This window comes from Neoarius graeffei, chromosome 5 (genome assembly GCF_027579695.1).
Source record: "Neoarius graeffei isolate fNeoGra1 chromosome 5, fNeoGra1.pri, whole genome shotgun sequence".
Classification (NCBI taxonomy): domain Eukaryota; kingdom Metazoa; phylum Chordata; class Actinopteri; order Siluriformes; family Ariidae; genus Neoarius; species Neoarius graeffei.
The window spans coordinates 69804086-69810255 of NC_083573.1; positions in this window are offsets into that span (position 1 = coordinate 69804086).

A 6170-nucleotide genomic window follows, 5' to 3' on the forward strand; every position below is an offset into this window, starting at 1 on the left:
GAGGAATAGAGAGTCAGACAGGCAAGCAGACAGACAGGGGGAAAGACAGACACTTCTCCATTATGCAAGTTAACTTTTGTTACTTGACACTCAGTGACTTAATTGTTTCCCCCAGAATACCCCTAAAGCATCAGACAGATAGTCATACAGTCAGACAGAGGGACAGACAGACCCTTCTCCATTATACAAGTTAACTTTTGTTACTTGACACTCAGTGACTTTTAATTGTTTTCTCCCAGGATACCCCAAAGCATCATACTTTTTAAAAGCAGTATCTAAGTACAGACATGCTGAATTTGTTACAACAGAGCTCTAATACACCACATTCAGCCCCTGGAGGGTAACTAAACTGAGTGTTGAATCACGTATATTAAATAAGGGAAACTGCAGTACTGTGGCTTTTCATCAGTTAGAGAGCAGAACCTGAACACTGATCTTTCCGTAAAATATCTGCATAGGTGGCCAGTCAGGGTGAAGAGAGTTGGCCGCCATATTACCACACACATCAGATCGGTACAGTCATATCTCTGCCTAGGAAGCCACACAAAACCGGACATGTTATTCATCTAATTGTTGAAAAAAAAATAATAAAACTGGACATGTTATTCATACGTGCATGTGTGTGTACGTGTGTCAGTGTGTGAATGATTGATTTTTGTGAGGGGGGTTATCTTTTAATCACAATGTACAGTATTCAACACATTTTATCATCATGGATACATTCAGGAAGATTACTGCAGATTTATTTTTCGACCAAATTGAAAATACATAGACAATACCGTACATGCATAGGTGAGAAGAAAACAAAGTATACATTACAACATGACAGAACAATTCTGGTTTCCACAGAGATGGAGACAGCATGTGGGTCAGGGGACACAAAAGTAACGTCATTTGAACCTTTATATACTGTTCCAGATTTGCAATAAAAAATAAATAAATAAAAATAAACAAATATGAAAATATGAAAAAAAATAATGAAAAATGAAATGAAACTAATCATGTGAATAATGGATGGAACAGAGATTTACATGTAGAGATTACAAATGAACTATTTAGAAACAGACTGATACCAATCCATAGCTATAGTAACAAATTATGTATAATCTCATCTCATCTCATTATCTCTAGCTGCTTTATCCTGTTCTACAGGGTCGCAGGCAAGCAGGAGCCTATCCCAGCTGACTATGGGAGAAAGGCGGGGTACACCCTGGACAAGTCGCCAGGTCATCACAGGGCTGACACATAGACACAGACAACCATTCACACTCACATTCACACCTACGGTCAATTTAGAGTCACCAGTTAACCTAACCTGCATGTCTTTGGACTGTGGGGGAAACCGGAGCACCCGGAGGAAACCCACGCGGACACGGGGAGAACATGCAAACTCGGCCACGGGGCTCGAACCCGGACCTTCTTGCTGTGAGGCGGCAGCACTAACCACTACACCACCGTGCCACCAAGGTTATTAATAAGTGTATGAAAGAAAATGAGATGTGAGATATTAGTGTGAGGAAGCGTTGAGGAATAATCTATAAGTTATTGAACTCTATCAGGATCGATTCATGTGTGATGTGAATTATGTGACCAATAAATACTGTTAAGACATGACTGAGAAAATGAAGTGAAAATGGAAAATAACATGAGAAAATAATCCTGTTTCAACAACTGTCATAAATGGAAAGGAAGAAGAAATATACAAAAGAGAAAGATACACTGTATGAAAGAAAGACTGAAATAAGCTCCATAAAAATAATTATAGTAGTAAAAGAAACATTCAAAAAAAAATTATCAGAGACTGAACTGGAAAAGGAACAAAAAACCCAATAAGAATGAAGGGGAGCGATAGAAAGATATGTAAGGAATGTGAGTAAAGGTGAGAAAATAAGAAGAGGCAATGAAAGGAAATAAAAAAAGTTTGATTGGATACAACGGTTTAACACGTGTAAGCCAAGTACACACGATGTGTGTGGTAAAATGGCCGCTTTATTCATCTCTCCAGAGCGAATGAGTTATTGACAGACTTCTATACCCAATATGTTCAAATAGAAATTCCATCTTTCAGAATTTCTCTGAAGTAGAGGTTAAAAAATGGAGGACCCAATATCTAAAATTTCCTGTAAGTCCAAAGGTGGGCGGCACAGTGGTGTAGTGGTTAGCGCTGTCGCCTCACAGCAAGAAGCCCCGTGGTTCCGGTTCGAGGAAGTCCGGGTTTGAGCTCTGTGGCTGGCGAGGGCCTTTCCGTGCGGAGTTTGCATGTTCTCCCCGTGTCCGCGTGGGTTTCCTCCGGGTCCCTGGTGCAAATCCTACACAGGATCCTGTAAGATCCTGTAGGATCCTATAGGATCTTATTTAGGAATGGGATCCTGAATAGGATCCTACATAGGAACAGGATCCTATTTAAGATCCTGAATAGGATCCTATGTAGAAATAGGATCCTGCACAGGATTACATTCCTATTTAAGATCCTAAGTAGAAATAGGATCCTATATAAGATCCTGTGCAGAATCCTAAATAGGATCCTAGAAGGAGCCAAAATCTTGGAAGTGATAGGATCTTGAACATGATCCTGTATAAGATCTTGAAAAAGTATCAGGATCCTGTAAAAGATCCTAAGTAGGATCCGGAATAAGATCCTAGCTCATATGCTTCAGGATCCTAAGTAGGATCTTGTAGGATCTTAAACAAGATTTTGAGTGGGATCCTGAATAAGATCCTAACTCAAATGCTTCAGGATCCTGAGTATGATCTTGTAGGATCTTAAACAAGATCTTGAGTAGGATCCCGAATGAGATCCTAACTCGAATGCTTCAGGATCCTAAGTAGGATCTTGTAGGATCGTAAACAAGATCTTGAGTGGGATCCTGAATAAGATCCTAACTCAAATGCTTCAGGATCCTGAGTATGATCTTATAGGATCTTAAACAAGATCTTGAGTAGGATCCCGAATGAGATCCTAACTCGAATGCTTCAGGATCCTGAGTAGGATCTTGTAGGATCTTAAACAAGATCTTGAACAGGATCCTGAATAAGATCCTAACTCAATTGCAGCAGGATCCTGTGTAGGATCTTGTAGGATCTTAAACAAGATCTTGAACAGGATCCTAACTGGATACCAACAGGATCCTGGGTATGTTCTTGTAGGATCTTAACAAGATCCTAAGTAGGATCCTGAATAAGATCCTAACTGGATACCAACAGGATCCTGAGTAGGATCTTGTAGGATCTTAAACAAGACCTTGAACAGAATCCTAAATAAGATCCTAACTCAATTGCAGCAGGATCCTGTGTAGGATCTTGTAGGATCTTAAACAAGATCTTGAACAGGATCCTAACTGGATACCAACAGGATCCTGGGTATGTTCTTGTAGGATCTTAACAAGATCCTAAGTAGGATCCTGAATAAGATCCTAACTGGATACCAACAGGATCCTGAGTAGGTTCTTGCCGAACGAATTCCCAATACTCTGATTCAGCAAATTCAGGGTAGCATGGAAACAAGGCTTGCTAGCCTTAAATTCTTGAATAGATAGTGCATTTAAAGTTTTTTTGCGAGGTTTTTTAAAACTTAAATAAATATCCTTCTGTACAAGAGCAGAAGAGGGCTCACACATACTATATGTGATTTAGGGTTTAAATATAGCTAAATATGATGACCTTTATTTCAACAAACCATAATAATGTGAATATGGAAGACAATTTTAACTATTCCATGATAATATTTCAGAGTTACAGTTTTCATGAGTTTGCTTGAATAAAGTTATAAAGAGCAGTGTTCCATATTTATTCAACTATGAAACTTGGTACAATCAACAGCATGTTTGGTTGAAAAATAACCTTCATAATAATGTGATTCATCTAAAATCCCTGGTGCAAATCCTGGCCAGGATCCTACCAGGATCCTAGCAGGATCTTACCAGGATCCTAACCAGGATCTTGTACAGGATCTGAAATATAATCCTAAAGGATCTTGTCCAAGATCCTACAGGATCCTGTACAAGATCCTGTAGGATATTGTATGATCCTGTTCAAGATCCTGTAGGATGTTGTAGGATCCTGTACAGGATCCTGTAGGATATTGTAGGATCCTGTACAAGATCCTGTAGGATATTGTAGGATCCTTCACAAAATCCTGTAGGATCTTACCAGGATCCTATAGGATCCTGTACAAGATCCTGGTTAGGATCCTACAGGATCTTGTACAAGATCCTACAGGATCCTGTTCAAGATCCTGTAGGATCCTACAGGATCTTGAACAGGATCCTGTAGGACCTTGGACAAGATCCTTTAGGATTATATTTCAGATCCTGTACAAGATCCTGGTTAGGATCCTGGTAAGATCCTGCTAGGATCCTGGCCAGGATTTGCACCAGGGGTGCTCCGGTTTCCCCCACAGTCCAAAGACATGCAGGTTAGGTTAACTGGTGACTCTAAATTGACCGTAGGTGTGAATGTGAGTGTGAATGGTTGTCTGTGTCTATGTGTCAGCCCTGTGATGACCTGGCGACTTGTCCAGGGTGTACCCTGCCTTTCGCCCATAGTCAGCTGGGATAGGCTCCTGCTTACCTGCGACCCTGTAGAACAGGATAAAGCGGCTAGAGATAATGAGAGGGCGGCACGGTGGTGTAGTGGTTAGCGCTGTCGCCTCACAGCAAGAAGGTCCGGGTTCGAGCCCCGTGGCCGGCGATGGCCTTTCTGTGCGGAGTTTGCATGTTCTCCCCGTGTCTGTGTGGGTTTCCTCCGGGTGCTCCGGTTTCCCCCACAGTCCAAAGACATGCAGGTTAGGTTAACTGGTGACTCTAAATTGACCGTAGGTGTGAATGTGAGTGTGAATGGTTGTCTGTGTCTATGTGTCAGCCCTGTGATGACCTGGCGACTTGTCCAGGGTGTACCCCGCCTTTCGCCTATAGTCAGCTGGGATAGGCTCCAGCTTGCCTGCGACCCTGTAGAAGGATAAAGCGGCTAGAGATAATGAGATGAGAATGAGATGAGATAATGAGATGAGATGTCCAAAGGTGAAGGAAGTGCATTTTAAGATTTTGAATGAGATTTATCCATCCACTGAAATGCTGAGAGTGAGGTTCAATATTGACAGTATTGATAACTACTCCCCGGGGCCGGCGAGGGCCTTTCTGTGTGGAGTTTGCATGTTCTCCCCGTGTCCGCGTGGGTTTCCTCCGGGTGCTCCGGTTTCCCCCACAGTCCAAAGACATGCAGGTTAGGTTAACTGGTGACTCTAAATTGACTGTAGGTGTGAATGTGAGTGTGAATGGTTGTCTGTGTCTATGTGTCAGCCCTGTGATGACCTGGCGACTTGTCCAGGGTGTACCCCGCCTTTCGCCCGTAGTCAGCTGGGATAGGCTCCAGCTTGCCTGCGACCCTGTAGAAGGATAAAGCGGCTAAAGATAATGAGATGATAACTACTGTATTTTCTGTGAATCAGATATTGAAACTACGGACCATCTTTTCTTTCAATGTATTTACACAAAAACATTCTGGGAGGACTTTTTGGACTGGCTTTCTTCTAAAATCCAGCTACAGGACACACTTACCCTGGACAACATCACATTTGGGACGAATCTGAAGGATTCACAAGCGGACTATGTTATAAATAATTTACTATTGCTCTCGAAATATTTCATTCACTGCTCAAAATGGAAAAAAGTAAAGCTTATTTTCACTGTGTTCAAAAAACATCTTGTAAAAAATTCTCACTGCCTTAAAGTGTATGAAATGCAAAAAAGCAATGTCACTCTTGAATGCATTTGAAAATATTTGAAGACCTCTAGTGGTAATTATACAACTGTGTGAATGGGAGTGTTTTGTTTTACCTTGTGCCTTGAACATTCCCTTCCCCCAGGAAGTGACGTGTAATAGGGGACTCTTATTTCGAGCTCAAACTGTAGTCCCAAATGGCTCACTGCTCTCTACATAAGTACACTATAGAGGGTACGAAATAATAGATTCTACCCAATATGTAGTGCACTACATGTCGAGCAAATTTGGTATTTGAGCAAAAAACAAAACAAAACAGTACTTCCTTAAATTGAAGTGTTGCTTACTTTTACCACTTCACGAAGCTCCACAGTGTTTTAGGGCGTCAATATACCGCACAAGTTTGCGCATATTTTTAAAAACAGAAAAAATATATATATACAGTATTTTTC